General features: G+C 41.2%; 1 long non-coding RNA gene across 1 annotated transcript; it reads right to left on the bottom strand.

Annotated features, from left to right (window-relative positions):
- Positions 1-1,353: 1,353 nt before the first annotated feature.
- Positions 1,354-10,253, bottom strand: LOC125481484. Its single transcript, XR_007261357.1, has 4 exons — positions 10,135-10,253; positions 9,936-10,002; positions 1,529-1,623; positions 1,354-1,444 (listed from the first exon to the last, which is right to left on the bottom strand). It is a non-coding gene; the product is annotated as an uncharacterized LOC125481484 (long non-coding RNA).
- Between the last annotated feature and the right edge of the window lie 8,882 nt (positions 10,254-19,135).

Below are 19,135 nucleotides of genomic sequence, written 5' to 3'. Positions count from 1 at the left end.
CAGCCAGCCTCGCATCTTTTCCAAAGCCTTATCCAAGATGCTCATTCATATTTACTTCATCTACCTGATCAATGTAGTTATTTTAACCACATTTGGCAATGTCCCTTCCCTGGTAGGTATTGTATATGGCCATAAAGAAGGAATCCTAAACATAATGGAAATGAAATTTTACATTTTCTCTTTGTCCTAATCAATGAGTAGATAATTAAAGTTTCCTAGTAGAATAACCTGCCTCCCTGATTAGTCAATAGACTTTAACTTTGAATTCTCTGCTACAATTAGTAGGACAATCATACTTCTGTAACAATCCATTTTTAATCTTTGATCTCTAATGATATCGACTCTCAAATTCTGGTGTATATCAATATTTTCTACAAGACATATTCCTTCCTTCATTACATTGCAGCTCCCCCTCCACTTAATTGTTCTTCCCTCGTAAAAATTGTTGTGCCTGGTTTTCTCCACTTCTGCTAATTTGCATTCCATTCATCTTGCTGTATTAATACCTACGTTTCCTTCACAAAATTGATATAACTGTTTCCTATTCTCTTGGTTTATTCCCCCTGTACTCTGAGCATTACAGCACATTTTAAAAATTGTTACTTCTTCACATTTAAAACTACGTCTATGCACTTCTTTTATTCAGTCTTTTCTCAGTTTATAACTCGTGATTTGATCGCCTCCATGACTCTCTTGGTTCCTTCTTCACCCTATCCTTTTGGAAAACCTATTCTTTTTTTGTACATTTACAACTGCTATTATTGTCTGTATTCAACTCTAATTGTTATTAGTTTGCATACCCACATTTTCTCTTATGTAAATGGATGTTCAATTCCCTTTTGAGTAAAAACCGAAAGAACTGTGGATACTGTAAATCAGGATCAAAAACAAAGTTGCTGGAAAAGCTCAGCAGGTCTGGCAGCATCTGTGAAGAAAAAATCAGAGTTAACATTTCGGGCCTGGTGACTGTTCCTCAGAACTGGTGATAGCTGGGAAAAATTCAGCTTAAATGCAGAAAATAGGGAGAGGGAGAGGGATGGGGTAGGGAGTAAACAATAGGATAGACTCCGAAGAAGAGTTTCCAGCAACTGTTCTTCTCTCTCTTCTCTGTCTCTGAGGTAAAATCTTGAAGTCAATGTTTGTTTGTATTAGTGAGAGCTATAACACTTAAATTTATTTTCTAAGATGCTTTATCTCTGGTTATACACATTTCTTACTGAATTAACTCAGAGATTTCAGGTGACTTCATAATTTGTTTCTTTAAAGTTTGTATGTTTTTGAAGATTTATGTGTAGCAGTCCAACACATCCATCAACACAAAGCAATAACAACACTTTTGCTGTTACGTACTTGCTTGTTTTCTTTCTTGAAAGTATGACCAAGACAGCGATCAGACTGAGCACAACTAAACTCAAGCCAACACTCAGTCCTACCCACATGGACACTACATTAAGAGAAAGGAAAAATAATTAGTAGTAGCAGGAGTTTGCAGAAGACAAGAATTTAAAAGTGATACATTTTTCTTTACCATTTCCATCCTTCTTTGTTACTGGAGCAGGACTCAGTGATCCTGCTGGTTTGACCTGAATGTGGCATCGATTTCCTCTCCATTGGCTTGTGCACCTGGAAAGTACACAAAAAAGGGAAAAAAAATCCTAGGAATTACCTAGAGATTCAAAATGCAATATTCAAAGGCACACTATAAATAGTCTGTCTAAAAATAGGATTTTCTAACTGTCCTAGAGTATGGCTTTGCTACATCAAATAATATGGATTTAGATTTACTGACCCACTCAGCAGGGGAGCTTTGGAATGCCTGCAGAACCCAAAGATTTCAGAAGCAAATTTATCAGTGGCTTTTTCGCCCAGCCACAGTATTGAGTCTGGCTTCCAGAATGACTGGAGTGAGCAGGCATGCTGAGGTGCTGCATGAATCTAGTTCAGCTCAACTATTGATAGGGATTCCAGGAAACATGAGACATGAAGCATTATTGAGGCCTTTTCACAGAGCCACAACCGGCAGTAATGGAAACACAAGGTAACAGGGTAACATCATACTTCAACAATGCCTGACTGAAGAAAATCCTTCAGGCTCAAACTCCACAGGGAGATTCAATTTCTTGATGTTTGAGGAAAAAGCCTACCACAGGAATATGATGCCACAGCTCTGGATACTGTATGAGATAAGGTCTAATAATGCAATCATATCAGGAATGATAAGTGAAATGGTACTTTCGGTATGTTCATTTCTGCATTTTACCCCAAAGCTATTCGTTCTGCTGTAACCTTGTCCTGCACATCATTCATTTTCCTGCTTATCTTTCTGATGCACCCATCCCTCTCAGTGTAAGTATCTTGTCACATCACTATCTGACCATTCATTATTGATGGATATTGATTGAAGTGTAACACCACAGCTCTCGCTCATTGTCATACTCCACAGAAGTTGTCCATCATTGCAATTCATTCCATTGTTTACACCAGCAAGTGTTTTTTTTCTTTCACTCCTTGCAGGAAGGAAGCAGAGAACTGCAGATGGCTGTCCAAACTGAAACCTCAGCCAGCCTGGCTTAGCGGGGACAGGAAGATCAGGGTCTCTCTGTCATCTGTTAAATGTCACAGAACCATATGGCACACAATCCTCACTCATGTTGATGTGATATCAACAGCCAGTAAAAAGTGATCACATGCATAATAATGGCTTAACAGCTTGTCAGTTCAAAATCATGTATTAAATCTCTGTTCAAATGGTTTAGAAAGTGACTGGGGGGTCGTTCCACCCCAAGGATATACCAGGACAGAATTGGTCAAGAGTGTCTCACTCAGAGTTGGGGTTGAGCATTCTGCTCATAACACTGCTGGTATCATAGGAAAACAGCATGCAGGAATTACCAAAGAAGGATGGGCAAAGAACTGTATTTGTACAAATGAAGGCACGTGGACATTTATCACAGTATTAAATTGCTACATTTCTGTACATTTTTTTGGACCAAGCTATTTACACATTTGCTCCGATTTCCCATTTTCCCAATAACCCTCACATTAGCCTTCTGCTTTGAAAGTAACCTGCTTTGTTTAGAATGGTGAAATAAGAGTTAAAGATGAGTATTATGTGTCTGTGAAAGTGACAAATTGTTAATTGTGGGATTGATTTGACTGCGGCCTGAAGGAGGGGCTGAGTCGAATGGGCTGGGAATTTCTGGTCCAAATGGCTGTATGATTATTATCTAAGTGAACTGTGACTGAGTTGACCCCTGTAGCATGTTTGGGAGCAGAAGGAATTTTACTGAGGCAGGAGGGAAGGTGGCTTGGGAGCCCATAACCTTGTAGCTTAGATTGGTGGAAGCAAGACCCTTGGAGAGCTCACTTACTCTGCCACCAGTTGAGGTCGTTAAGTGGGAAAGTCATGCCATTTAAGAGCCTCATCCTGTGTCCAGTGTATTAACCCAGTGCAAGGCAGAGGAGGTTCACAATGTAGGGAGCACAACAAGCAAACTAACGCAGGTTCTTAGGAGGAGGTCCCTCATTCAAAGGCAGTGAGTGAGAGTCATTCTCCTGCCCTTTTTGATTATCCTCCATGTCCTGTGACAGATCTTCGACTATCATTCCGTCTGGCCTGTGATCCTGCAATGATATTAGTCTTTGGATGATTGTCATTCTGAGTGACATTGTCATTCGATAGAGCTGCCAGTTTCTGATTGACCCCAGGGAAAGGACCATAGCTGGCCTCTTAAGTGCCTGAAAGGAGAAGAATGTGAAAAAAGAAGTAGGATGGAGGTCATTCTGGCTATACAGCCAGCAGCTGAGACCCCCCTCCACAAACCTGTCTCCTGTTTCGGGTCACCACCAGAAGGTTCTGCCCCAAGTATGTGGCACCAGGTGCCCTCATGGTTCTCCTTCTCCTCCTGCATTTCATACTGCTCCATCTCCTCTACTTCCTCCTCCAGAGAGGCAGGGTGCTCTGAAACATTTTTAAAATTCATTTGTGGGACTTGGGCATTGCTGGTTGGGCCAACATTTCTTGCCCATCTCTATCTGTCTTTGAGATGGTGGTAGTGAGCTGCCTTCTTGAACTACTGCAGTCCATGTGCTTTGGGTTGACTACAATGACCTTACGGAGGGAAATCCAAGATTCTGACCCAGCGACAGTGAAGGAACAGTGATTTATTTCCAAGTCAGGATGGTGAGAGAAACTTGAAGGTGGTGGTGTTCCCATATGTCTGCTGCCCTTGTCCTTCTAGATGGAAGTGGTCGTGTGTTTGGAAGGTGCTGAGTAAGGATCTTTGGTGAATTTCTGCAGTGCATCTTGTTGATATTACACACTGCTGCTATTGAGTGTCGGTGGTAGAGGGAGTGGATACTTGTGGATGTGGTGCCAGTCAAGGGCTCCTTTGTCCTGGAGATGTCAAACTTCTTCAGGCAATTGGGGAGTTATCCATCACACTCCTGACTTGACTCTTATAGATGATGGACAGGCTTTGGAACTGAGGAGGTATTCCCAGCCTCTGACCTGCTCTTGTAGCCACTGTGTTTATGTGGTGAGTCCAGCTGAGTTTCTGGTAAATGGTAACCTCCAGGATATCAATAATGGAGGATTCAATTTTTGTTACATCATTGACTGTCAAGGAGCAGTTGTTGGATTGTCTCCTACTGGAGATGGTAATTGTCTAGCATTTGTGTGGCATGAATGTTACATGCCACTTTTTAGCCCAAGCCTGTATATTATCCAAATCTTGTTGCATTTGAACATGGACTGCTTCAGTATGTGAGGAGTTACAAATGGTGCTGAACATTGTGCAACCATCAGCAAACATCTCCACTTCTGATCTTATGATGGAGGGAAGGTCATTGATAAAGCAGCTGAAGCAGTTTAGACTTAAGGCACTACCCTGAGGAACTCCTGCAGAGATGTCCTGGAGCTGAGATGACTGATCTCCAATAACCACGGTCATCTTCCTATGTGCCAGGTATACTCCAACCAGCAGTGGGTTTGCCACCTGAGTCCCACTGACTTCAGTTTTGCTAGGGCTCCTTCATGGATGTCAACTTGATGTCAACTTCCTCTTCTGGGAGTTCAGGCCCCACTGAGCAAGACGTTAACTGTTGGCCCTCACAATATGGAATGGCCAGTCTGGAATAAGGGAGCCACAGGAGGTGATGAGATGTGGTCAGTTTCAGGAGGAGATGGTCCACGTTGTTTTTATGAAGATTTGAGGAACACTTTTAGCTGTACTGCCGGTTGGTATTATATAAAGTGTATGAAGTACTTTTCTAAAATGTTAACTATGTTCTTGCATGTTGTCAAACTCTGATATGAATAAAATTATATGAATAGATATTAATATAATGGAGCAGGCAGGCTGTCCAGCCAGTTAATGACGTGCCCCTTTGTGAAATGGATGGAAATGGAACATATGCATCTTCCTCATCATTTTCAGGACATGACTTCTTTATTCTTGTTCAATGAAAATTTGCACTTGGGCTGTGTGGAACTTACACACCAAATTTTTCAATATTTTCAAAGTGTTGTTTCAATACACAGCCTAGACTTGCAACTTTGGTAAATATTTGAGCCAAGGCTTGAACCTGACCCCTGAAATATGACTCTAATGCTGATATAGCCCAAAGGTAGGTCCTGAGAAAGGGGGGCAAAATATCAGGGTGTGTCCACACCAGCAGAACCATAGCTTTTTGGGCAATTTTTGTTTAGGAGAATTTCTCAAGTGTCCTTCACTGGTACCTTTAAGGATCACTAGATAGACCACAACACACTTGGTACATCTAGACAAAACTTGCATGATGTTGCTTTGGGTTCCTACTACTTTCTGGTGTTAGCAATCGTTCTGAATACATCAAGAGAACCCACTTCAAATAGTTCAATTGCTTTACTCATAAGGTAAAGCGGACTCAGCTGGTCCAGCAACAAACAAATCTGGGGAAAATGATCAATTTCCCATCTGGAACGTAGTGAAAGAAAAGGCAAAGTACACTACAAGAAATTCAAAGCACAAAATGCTAGAAATCAATTTGTTTGACTTTGTACAGGAAAGATTGGCATGATCAAATGAATATTAATGTCCCATTTTAATCTGTCCAGGTGCTTTTGTAAAAGTGTCATTCACAGTACTGCAGGACTGCCAGGGAAACCTAGCCTGATAGATCGCAAAACTCCACAGGATTATTTTTTCACAATTCCTTGATGACAGCATCAAATAAAAATCTTGCAATAATTTTTTAACTGTCACAAGATAAATGATATCTACTTTCTATATAAAAATATACATAGCATATCTGCAAGTGGATCTTCTGTGTTAATGCTTATGGATGAAATAAATTGTTCATCAATTGATTTCTAGTGCTGTCTTTTTTTTATCTAATTACTGCAAATTATTTATTTGTTTCCTCTCTTGGCCATTTTCATTCTTACTGTTTAACTTTCTCTATCCCTCTTCCCTGTTTTTCTCACCAGGAATGCTTTTAACCTTTTCCAACTGCCAAAGGGTATCATCAAGTGATAAGTGAATGATAAATGCTTTTTTTTGTATTCTTGATGTTGAGGCTCAAAGTTAGGTCGTGTTTGATGATGCTGTAGCAAAGCGCAACCCAAGCACTTGGAGCATTTTAAGGATATTAACAGATCCAGAGGAATCATTTTGCTTCATTGCCATGAATATTACCAGCTTCCAGATCACTGCTCAGATTTATTTTGTCTTACTTAACTTAGTAAGCTCTAAGTGCTTATCATGGAATGTAGATTGCATATGCATTCTTTTCTTAAGAAAATATTGCTCAACGAACCAAATGACATGATCTGAAGTGATTTGGTTTTCTATAGCACTTTAAATTTGAAATTTAAATTGTTTCCAGCTTTCACTGAGCAAAGAAAATAGTTACCTGGTCCTGGACTGCTTTGATGGACAGTCCATTTGGTGTAGGTCCAAAAGAAAGCATCCATTTACCCAGTTACAATATGTTCCAGAAACTGCAATGTTCCATTAACTGTAGTTTCAAGGATTGATTTTGACAACTGAGACCATTATGGAGGCTTGGCTCTGTATCAAATGTTACTGACCTATGTCTCAACAGAAGGTTATGTACACAGTCTGTCTTATAGTTTTAAGAGGTAATTAAAATATTAGAGACAGTGGGAACTGCCGATGCTGGAGAATCTGAGATAATAAGGTGTAGAGCTGCATGAAAACAGCAGGCCAAGCAGCATCAGAGGAGCAAGAAAGCTAACGTTTTGGGTCGAGACCCTTCTTCAGGAATGGGGGAGGGGTAGGGGATTCTGAAATAAACAGGGAGAGAAGGGGAGGTGGATAGAAGATGGATAAAGGAGAAGATGGAACCTGTCTTTGATATTATGACTGAATACATTTTTGTTTTTAAAATTAAATGAACACTTGAAAAGATTCACTGATTTTCATTGAGTCTGATGTGTTGTTTGGAGTTTTAGAATTTTTATTAGGGAGATACTTGTGCTTTTGAATAAAAACTGTTTTAAATTGTTAGAGGTGTCCTTTCTCTTCTCCATTTAAAAGACCACTCAATACTAATATAACAAGGTGTAGAGCTGGATGAACACAGCAGACCAAGCAGCATCAGAGGAGCAGGAAGGCTGACGTTTCGGGCCTAGACCCTTCTTCAGAAAATACTAATACATGTCTTCTGAGGACTGTGGATAGTGGATACTAGGTGAGCCTTTGGAGAATACATAGGAGCACAGAGGGACCTGGGGGCATGAGGGCTATAGAGTGCCATGGTGAATATGTGAGATCTTGGAGAATGCATAAGCGTTTAAGGTGACATGGAGGGGCATGGAATAGACATAAGGAGCATGAGGGGGCATGGAGGGGTGTGGCAGTTGGACAGCGGAGAGTGAAGTGTAGGGCCCATAAGAATGAGATGGAGAACTGGGCCAATGTTGCAACATACCAAGGCTGACCTTACATCCAGCCTGCCCTGCTATCCACACAACTCCGATCCTGCCTCGGGAGTCAGGAAATCTGAACTCTGCACGCCAACATCTCAGGTGATGAAAACATGGTGAAAATGGGCAGAGGTGGAGGGCTTGGATTTCTGAAGTTGGGTACTGGCCAGACTCATGTTGCTAAGCTCATTATGGAAATCCAGTCTAAGGATTAGCTTTGAGTATAAGAGTAAGATGAAATGAATAGCTGATGAAATTATTATGAGTTTGTGATGCAGAATGGGTACGGTGAGCTAGAAGGAAAAAGATAAAAGGAATATGGCATGAGAAAAAAAAAGGACTGCTCAACATCGCTTCCATCTGTAAAAATGGTCATTACCAAGCAACAGCCTTTCATAATGGTTAGTGTACTTTTTGGATTTAATTAGTATTAAAGACTCCTTACCCATCAGGTAAATAGCTATTGAAACCTTCTGTTAGTTCACCTAGAGATGTCCAATGATATTAATTGTGCAGGAGGTCAACATTTAGATTTAGTATGCATTAATGAGGCCAGAAGCTCTCCATTGTTCATCATCACCATTGGAAGTGCTGGCAGCTACTAGTAATGCACCCACTAGAGGTCCAATGTCATTTAGGGACTTCGGGCCAAAGGGATATGAAGCCAGAAACAGGATCAGGGGTGGAGGTTGCAGGAATAGAGAATGGGGGATCAGAGACAATGGTCGAGGGAGTGGGAAGTGACCTTTAGTACCTCCCTTATCTGAAGCCAGGTCCCTTAATTGGGCACAGAGTGCTTGGCAGTGTGATTCCTGCTGTGGCACCGCTGAATTGCAGCAATAATAGACAGCAATTCCCTCATGAATGAGCCTCACTGACATATTGATGCCAATGGTTGGGAGAGTTGTGTGACTGATGAGGGGCCACTTCCATGATTAACAAGGCTCAGTTTCATGGTTCTTATAGCAACAGGCTACATTAAAACCATCCTGAATAGTTCAGTTTGTAAACTGCTCTGGCAGCACACCCACAAAATAGAGGGGCAGCCAGTGAAAAGTATGACTGAAGAGTCAACCGACATTTACTGTACTCCCTGTGATTGTTTGAATGGATTCAGGCAACAGTCCCATGCGTGACTGATTCTCTGCATCATTAATCCATGCCACAGAATTACTGGTCCTATAATATAACCTTTATACTTCAGGATCAATATGCATTTTGTTGTTACAGGGAAGTAGATTTAAGCTTTTATACAGAATATGTGGACATCAGGATACAGTTTCCAATATGAGAACTCTTCTTTGAGGAGACAAAGTCTGTCACACATGCACCAACTTGGTATTTGGTATTTATGTCACCATAGTCTTACTAGCCTCGCTAGAGAGAGACAACTGGCGGTGATTTAACCTGAGGGCTACCATACCTCAGTTGGTGATGGGAACTGAATCTACACTGTTGGCATCACATTGCTTCAGAAACTATCCGTCCAGCCAACTGAGCTAAACCGATACCCCAAACTGTGGTATAAATTCCATCTAAAGGGACAAAATAATCTTTAACGTAAAATCTTAAAGAGTTCTCATGTGAATGTCTTTAAAGCTGTGAACATTAACAAAGACAAAATATCTAGCTTGCAAATTGACATTAAAATTGTCATCGGCCTTCAGATAGTGATGAACAATCTTACGGAATGTATACCCCAAGCTTCCCCTTCCTCTGAACTGACAACAGTGCAGGCTTGTCAGTGTAACTCAGTACTGCCTGCTTGCTTGATAGTCAAGATGATTCTCCTTTCTTAAATGGCATCTGCAACATTATGGCACCGTAAGAATACAAATTACAAACATTTGGATTTGTAATGAGTAGAGCAGATGGCTTCACAGCATTCTGCAATTTGCCCTCCTCTGACAATCTGCATTAACGACAGGAAGAGGTGAAGCTTGAATTTTTGAATTTCTTATCAGGTATTTATAAAATGCCCTGTAATGATTACACAAACACTTACTTGCACATTGCAATTCTGTTATCGATAATACATGTTCCTCCATTTTTACAATAGGCATTAGGACATTCTGCAACAAGAGCACATTAAATTGCCAATGTTATTAATAAATGAAATATTAAGGTATATTTGCGAAATTAGATTAAACATTTAAAAAAGTAAACAATTTTGTAATTAAATATTTTTTGATTTGTTTTCATACCTGAGCAGCTCGATTCATCTGATTTGAAATCTCTACAGTCAATGTCACCGTCACATCGGTGTGTTACTGGGATACACTGTCCACTGGATCCACAGGGTAAAGAACCATTAAAGCAGTGTACTGCAGCTGGAACAAAACATTTTATAGATTCATAGACATTTAGAGGTCAGAAAGAGACCATTCAGCCCATCATGTCTTTGTTGGGCAATAAAGATTTGACTCTACTCACAGCATTTTCTAGCTCTTGGACCATAACCTTGGACAATAACAACACAAGTGAATATGTAAGTACAACTTAAATGTCACCAGAGTTTATGACTCATTCACTCATTCATTCAGGCAGTGAGTTCCCACCACCCTCTGGATGAAGGAAATTCTCTTCAACCTTCCTCTTAGCCCATTATATATTACCTTAAATCTATGCCACTGATTATTGACCCTCTACTAATGAAAAAAGTGCCTTCCTATCCACCCCATCTATGCTGCTCATAATCTTATACACCTCTCCTAGGTCCCCTCTCAACCTATACCCCTCTAAGGAGAACAATCCCAACCTATCCAATTTTCCTCAAAGCTTAGACCCTCTCGCCGAGGCAGCATCTTGGTAAATTACCCTTTTCTCCCTCTCTAGTGCAGTTACATCCTTCCTAGAATGTAGTGACCAGAATGACATGAAGTTCTCCCGTTGTGGCCTAACCAGCATTTTATACAGTTCCAGCAAAATATCCTTGCTTTTGTAGTAATTGCCCTGGCTAATAAAGGCAAATATTCCATATGTTCAGATATTGGCCATTCCTCAGTATTCTTTTGAATAACTTCACTCCCTCCATGGTTAGACTGACTGGCTTGTAATTTCCTAGTCTATCCCTTTCCGCCTTTACACTGGCACTATCCCCTACTTCTTCCCCAACTACATTGATGACTGCCTTGTGCTCCCACGAGGAGCTTGAACAGTTCATCAACTTTACTAACACCTTTCACCCCAACCTCAAATTCACCTGGACCGTCTCCTATAACTCTCTCCCCTGTCTGGACCTCTCCGTCTCCATCTCAGGTAACCACCTCAACGCCGATGTCTATTTCAAACCCACCAACTCCCACAGCTACCCCCTCCCACTCCCTGGGTGACATGTCCATCCTGGGGCTCCTCCAGTGCCACAATGACACCCCTCTGCAAACTGGAGGAGCAACACCTCATATTCCATCTTGGAAGCCTACAGCCCGATGGCCTTAACATAGAATTCACCAGTTTTAAAATTTCCCCACCCCCACCTCATCCGATATCCAACCCTCCCTCTCATCCCCGCCTCCTTGACTTGACACAGCCTGTCCATCTTCTTCCTCACCTATCTGCCCCACCCTTCCCACCAACCAATCCCCAACACTCCCTGCCTATTTGTCTCTATCACCATACCACCTACCATCCCCAGCCCCCACCCCTCCTGTCTCTACTTATTTCTGAGCTCCCTTCCCCCACCTTATTTTTGAAGATGGGTCCTGACCCGAAACGTCAACTTTCCTGAACCTCTGATGCTGCCTAGCCTGCTGTGCTCCTCCAGCTCCAAATTGTGTTGTCTCTATCCCTTTCTTCCTTTTTTTAGTAATGGAGCAATATTATCAGTCCCCCAGTGTTCTGACATTTCACCTGTGGCTAGGAAGCATTTGAAAATTACGACTAGGGCCCCTGATATTTCTGTCATTGCCGCCTCTCCAGCCTGGAATACATACAGAGGGCCCTGTCAATCATGAAGGCAGGGAGTCCTCGGTTGAAGATAAAGGTGGACATTTGGGGTGGCACAGTGGCATAGTGATTAGCATTGCTGTCTCACAGCACCAAGGACTTGGGTTCAATACTAGCCTTGGGCAACTGTTTGTGTGGAGTTTGCATGTTCTTCCCAAGGCTGCGTGGGTTTCCAGGTTTCATCCCACAGCCCAAAGGTGTACAGGTTGGGTGGATTGGCCATGTTAAATTGCCCCATACTGATGTGCAGGCTAGGTGGATTAACAATGGTAATGTGGGTTACAGGGATAGGGTGGGATGCTTCTCAGAGGCGGGGGGGAATGGTGCAGGGCTGAATGGCCTCTATCTGCACTACAGGAATTCTGTGATTTCTGAGGCATCCTTTGGAAGGTTGCATCATTACAACAAATACAACAGAGACAGGGCAACTGAGAGAATGGAGTCCTTACAGGAAGCAAGGTGTGAGGATATATAGTCAAGGTAAATGTGGGACCCAACAGGTTTGTAATGGATATTGGTAGCCAGTCTATCCCCAGAAATGGAAACTGATGTTGAAGAAGGGAAGGGAGTAGTCAGGACTGGACCAGGTGAAGTTGAGAGCAGGGTGGAAATTGGAGGTGAAATTGAAAAAATTTTCTAATTTCTGATGAGAGAGGGATGCAGCAGGTTAAGTTGGAGCCATGCAAAACTTTGGTTAGACTATAGCTGGAGTACGGTGTGCAGTTCTGGTCACTGTACTTTGGGAAGGATGTGATTGCACTGGAGGAAAGAGGATGTTGCCTGGGTTGGAGCATTTTAGCGAAAAAGAGAGGCTGGATAGGTTTAGGTTGTTTTCTTTACAGTAAAGAAGTCTGAGGGGGGACCTAATTGAGCTGCATAAGATTATGCGGGGCATTGACAGGGTGGATAGGAAGCACCTGTTCTCCTTAGTTGAAGCTTCAATAATGAAGGGGCATAATTTTAAGGTGAAGGTTTAGAGTGGATTTGAGGTAAACATTTTTCACATAAAGGATAGTGGGACTCTAGAATTTACTAGGAGAGTAGTTAAGGTGGGAAATCGCAAAACCTTTCAAAAGTACTTGGATAAGCACTTGAAATGTCATTGCAATTAAGATGATGGGCCAAATGCTGGAAATTGGGACAAGTACAGATTTAGAGTAGTTTTTTGTGAGTGCACATATGATGGGCCAAATGGCACCTTCTATATTGCATGATTCTATGATTCAATCTCATCCAGGCCTGCAGACTTATCCACTTTTAAAGCTGCTAAACATGATAATAGCTCCTCTTTCTTCATGTTAATCTCTTCTAATATTTCACAGTCCTCCCATCCTGTTGTATATACTTGCTTCATTCATCTCCATTGTGGAGATCAATGCAAAGTATTCATTGAGGCCTGTGCCCACATCTTCCGAGTGAACACATAGATTGCCTCTAGGGTCCCTAATGGGCTCTGCTCTTTTCCTTGTTGGCATCTTGCTTTTTATATGTTCAAAATAAACGTCTTTGGGTTTTCCTTTATTCTATCCACCAATGCTTTCTCATGCACTCTCTTTGCTTTCCTAATTTCCTTCTAAGTTCTCCCCTGCACTCTTAGTACTCCCCTAGTGATTTCCCATAAACTCAACTTCTTTCCTTAATCCTAATCTTTATGTCCCTTGACATCCAGGTTCTCTGGACTTGGCCCCATGCTTTGTCCTTAAGAAAATGTATTTGCCTTAAAATTTTACTATTTCCTCCTTGAATGTTTTGCCACAATTCAGCACCATTCACTACTCCTATTGTCCATTTGCAAGAATAGGGCAATATTCAGATTGGGTTGGCACATGGCAAGCTATGCTCCTTAATTGTTTTACTGCCGTGGGAACATCAAAGTCTAAGACCATCAACTTCCAAGAGCAGATGTCAATGCATAGTCTGCCGATTAGCCTACATGGAAGCAGCTTAGAGGGAATGTTGATGGCAACATTTGGGTTGCAAAAGTGCCAGGCAATGATCATCTGCAACAAGAGAGAAGCTTACCGTCACCCTTTCACATTCAGTGGCATTGCCATCACTGAATCCCAAACAATCAATATCCTGGAGGTTATAAATTGACCAGAAACCCAACTGGACTCACCACATAAACACAGTGGCTACAAGATTAGGTCAGAGGCGAGGAATCCTGCAGTGGATAGCTCACCTCTTGGCTTCCCAAAGCTTGTCCACCATCTACAAGGCACAAGTTAACAGTGTGATGGAATACTCCCCACTTGCCTGCACAAGTGTAGACCCAACCACACTCAAGAAGCTTGACACTATCCAGAACAAAACAGCCTGCTTGATTGGCACCACATCCACTCCATCCACCATTGACTCTCAGTAGCAGCAGTGTGTACTACCTACAAGATGCACAGCAGAAATTCACCAAGACTCCTTAGACAGCTCCTTCCAAATCCATGACCACTACCATTAAAAAGGATAAGGGCAGCTGATATATGGGAACACATTCACCTGCAAGCCATCGTCATTCTGACTTGGAAATGCAATGCCTTTCCTTCAGTTTTGCTGGGCCAAATTCCTGGAATTACCTCCTTGAAGGAATCGTAGGAGTATCCATATCACAAGAATTGCAGCGGTTTAAAAAGGCAGCTCACCACCACTTTCGCAAGGGCAACTGGGGCTGGGCAATAAAAGCTGGTCAGCCAACAACATCTCCATAACATGACTGAATAAAAACAAATGCTCCCATATAATTACAATTTCCCTCAACTCATCTACATTACTCCTTAGGATGCTTATATTAAAACATATCCCAGTTAACCTTGCTAAACCCAGTTTTTCTTCTCTAGCCTTTGTTTTCTCTGGATATGGATACTCCTACGATTCCTTCAAGGAGGTAATTCCAGGAATTTGGCCCAGCAAAACTGAAGGAAAGGCATTGCATTTCCAAGTCAGAATGACGATGGCTTGCAGGTGAATGTGTTCCCATATATCAGCTGCCCTTATCCTTTTTAATGGTAGTGGTCATGGATTTGGAAGGAGCTTTCTAAGGAGTCTTGGTGAATTTCTGCCTTCCAGGTTCACTATGTCTTAGCTTTGAATTCCATTTCAGCCTCTCTCCTCCACTGAGCTACAGATCATCCCACTGTCATTCCAATTTAAATTCACACAAACGGTTTTGGCAAACCTGCCCACGAGAATGTCAGTTGTGTCCCTGATGTAACCCATTTAACTTGCACAGTTCCAACCTCACCCAGAGATGGACAATGCCTCAGGACTCTGAAGCCCTCCCTCCTGCACCATATCTCCAGTCACACACTCATCTGCTTGAACCTTCTGGTGTTATCGCTGTATGGCCCCAGGAATCATCTGGAGATTTTACTCTTGAAGTCCTGCTTTTTAATCTCCCACCTAACTTCTCAAAGTCTGCTTCCAGAACCTCAATTCTCTTTCTTCCTTTGCCATTGCTCTCAACTTAAACTGTGACCGCTGGCTGTTCAACATCCCGCTTCAGAATGTCCTGCAGCCATTCAGTGACATCTTGACATCTGAGAAGTAACATAGCATCCTGGAAACATGTCACATCTGCAAAAGCACTTGTCTACTCTCCTCACTAACAACACACCTACCACTACTGTGATATGTATTTGGGGGATTCCCTCACAACATAACTGGTTGCCTTCTTCTGTCTAGTGGTCACTTCATTGCTTCTCTGCCTGTACTTATTAGAGCTGCAAAGTGATCACATCTTGACACGTGCTATCCCTGAAACTCTCGGCCTCATGAATACTCAGTCGTGCCCCAGCTGCCACTCAAGCCCCTAATCTTACTAAAGTGGGACAATATTTTCTACCAATAATAAAATAAAGCTTGGAGTGCAAACACGTGGACTTTCAAGCCCATTCCTTCTGCATATTATGGCAGAAATTTTGAACTGCTGCTGAAGACATTGAGTCTCACTTGATGCGAGGATAGAATCTGAGCAGCAACCTTGTCGCTCTGTCTTTGTCGAGACTCACATATGAAGAGGCTCTGCAGCAGCAGGAGAGGCACACAGTTCTCCTGCGCATTATGATTCCTCATGTCATAAAGCAACATCCACCATAAATACTCCTTGACACTCAAACACTGTGATGCACATATAACTTGCTCAAATGTAATTCCAAATGTAAAAAAGAGATTAATTTGAAGAAATATGATGAAAATATACTCTAAATATGTAGTGACTATGACTCAGTGTCATGCTGTAGCATGAATAACTGACTGAGGTAATTGCCTGCCTTCCACGTGGAACAGGATGAGGGATATTACCCTTGGACTCAAATCCCATGAGCAAGATGCCTACATTTCGGACACCAGTCCTGCAAAGACAACCAAAATGCTGTGTAAAAAAGACAGTTTGTAATGTCCTTTATGGGAGAGTGCTGGATGATAAAATGTTATCTAAATGCATCATTTTAAAGCATGGTGTCACTACTTGTGTTTTGTCACAGAATAGGTCATGTCATTCATTTTAATTACGCTACGCACAATAAAGTTACTAATTGAAACAAAAATTGTGGTCCTTTTATAATTCAATCATGCAATCATGCATTATTGCTGCTGCATTGATTCTTCACTGCAGCACTTTTATTTGTACTTGAAAGTGTGCAGGCTTGGAACTGAAGAAGAGGTTAATCATCTTACTAACCTCTACCTAATCCTATTTCATTGTTATAAACACATGCAAAGTTGTATTGTCTGCTAACCCGAGTTTCTCATATCAAATTCATTTTATGCTCTTGTAGCCATAACCTTCAAATAGCGGGCTTCTTTGGAGCTGCAAAAATGTGCACAAGCCGCTGAAATGAGTTGGTAAATCACTTTCACTGTATATAATCAAGTGCAGTTTGAGAGAATCACAAAGCTTTAAACCTGTCTGTACTCACAATATTCCAAGCAAATTGATAAAACAATGAACTGTTATTATACATTTCTATATTTTATTGTGCTTGAATTTTTTAAATGTGGAATTGCTACTATAGTCTTAGCAGTTAAAATAGATTGCTGGAAACCAGAATTAAAATTCAACTGGTTGGCAAGCAGTGCTAGTTTTATTACACACTGTTGCATAATTACATTTTAATGTTGATGTTTGGTATATCATAGAATAATATGAAACAGCATATAAATTGAGCAAAATATATTGTGCCTTGTTCTTCTGTTACATTATCTGTTGTACTTTTAGAAGCATATGTAGTTTCTGCTTTTAATCTTTGTCATCTTTAAAGCAAATAGCCAATGTTGATTGTCCCTTGTCTCATACAATTGTGCTTAAATCATAATGAAACATCTTTTTTATTCCTCCTCTCCTCTGTGGTTAGCTGAAGGTGAAAAAGACTGTATGAGCCTCAAGCTCAATACATCTCGAATGCCTCTAACATATTACTTGGTAGATTAATTCAAATATTTAGTCATCTTTAAATGGAGAATCTCCACTTAAAATCTCTGTTCAACTTTCCATTTATTTATTTCAGTTCATGCAGGCTTATTCTGCTGCTCCAACTGATCTTCAAGTAATTTACAGAACTCACACTATACTCATTTCCATACTGCCTTGCTAACAAAGTCCATGTTTCTCTCACCCATTTACTAGTTTTGGCTGAGAAGGCTAGCTTTTACTGGATGCCCTTTAATTACTATTTTGTAAAGGTTTCGAGCACTGTCATGTTCTAGATTTCACATCAAAGTCACAAAGTTAGCACACCTCTGACCTGCAGAATCATGTTAGCACAATATCACATCTCGCAATATTCCTTGAGCTTGTAAATTATTCTGCTGCTGTATCTTGTGCTTTGCTTTATTACCTTCCCAAGCTCACTCCTCGCCTGAGGCGTGGTGACCCTCAGGCTAAATTCATCACTGCTCATTACTTTTGTATGAGAGAGGAGCCTATGATCTTCTGGGACTATGGACTCTTTCGTTTTTTCAATTTTGTTTTATATTTAGCTTTCCATCATAAAATCCCAAAACACTTCAATTTCCTAAAGAGCTTTAACGACTGGAATACTCATTTCACCTTAAATATAGATGTCTTCCTGACCAATTTACTGTCCTCCTTGGTGCCATTATTGAAATCCTTAAGATCTTTGGTAGCTTTCCCTTTTCATTGGTACTGAGTCGATCCTAATATATCTTTCAAAAATCATGTTTTCTAATAGTCATAACAATTCACTGCCAATCTTTTTTGTTCTCGTTTCTGATTAGCACTTCAGGATCTTTTAATTTGATTCTTAAGTCCTTTCTCCCCCCATTTTTCTCAAATCATTTATGTTTTTTTTTACAATCCTTACAGTGTGTACACTTATTTAAAATAGGCTTTTTTACATTCTATCACTTGGTGGTTTAAGCTAGGACTAAGATATTAGTTTATACATGAATCATAGAATCCTTACAATGTGGAAACAAGCCATTTGGCCCATCAAGTCCACACCAACTTTTTGAAGGGTATCCCACCCTATCCCTGTAACCCTGCATTTCCCATGGCTAGTCTGTCTAGCCTGCACATCCTGAGATACTATGGGCAATTTAGCATGGCCAATCCACCTAACCTGTACATTTTTGAACTGTGGGAGGAAACCAAAGGACCCAGAGGAAATCCACACAGACACAAGGAGAATGTGCAAACTCCACACAGACCTGAGGCTAGAATCGAACCCAGGTCACTGGTACTATGAGGCAGCAGTGCTAACCACTGAGCCACCATGCCACACTATGTGTGTTTCTTTTTTTTTCTTACTTGTTCTGGAAACTTAATTACCTCATCATTCCCCCTAGCCCTCCTTAAACTAGTTTAAAGTCCTTGTCACCACCCTATTTAACTTTCCTACTGGAATCCTGGTCCGAGAAATGAGTTTAGCAGAAAAGATCGTTGAAGAACAATGACAAAGCTTTATGAAAATATTTCATGGCTCACCATTAAGTGGGGGGAAGTGTCATACTGGTAGTATCACTGGGTTAGCATTGCAGGACCTCAGGCTAATGTTCTGGGGACATAGGTTTGAATGCCACCATGGTAGATGGTGAAATTTGAATTTAGTGAGAATCTAGAATTAAAAAGCTGGTCTAATGGCAAAAATGTAACAAATGTTGATTGTTGTAAAAAAGACCTAGTTCGCTAATTTGCCATCCTTATCTGGTCTGGCCTACATCAGCACCAAAACAATGTTTTTGACACTTAACTGACTTCTAGGTGAATAGGGATGGGCAATAAATGCTGGCCCAGCCAACAATACCTTT

Source organism: Rhincodon typus, unplaced genomic scaffold, assembly GCF_021869965.1.
Source record: "Rhincodon typus isolate 14 unplaced genomic scaffold, sRhiTyp1.1 hic_rhity00002308, whole genome shotgun sequence".
Lineage (NCBI taxonomy): Eukaryota > Metazoa > Chordata > Chondrichthyes > Orectolobiformes > Rhincodontidae > Rhincodon > Rhincodon typus.
Note: the sequence above shows the minus strand (reverse complement) of the source record. Positions and strands in the feature narration are given on the sequence as shown.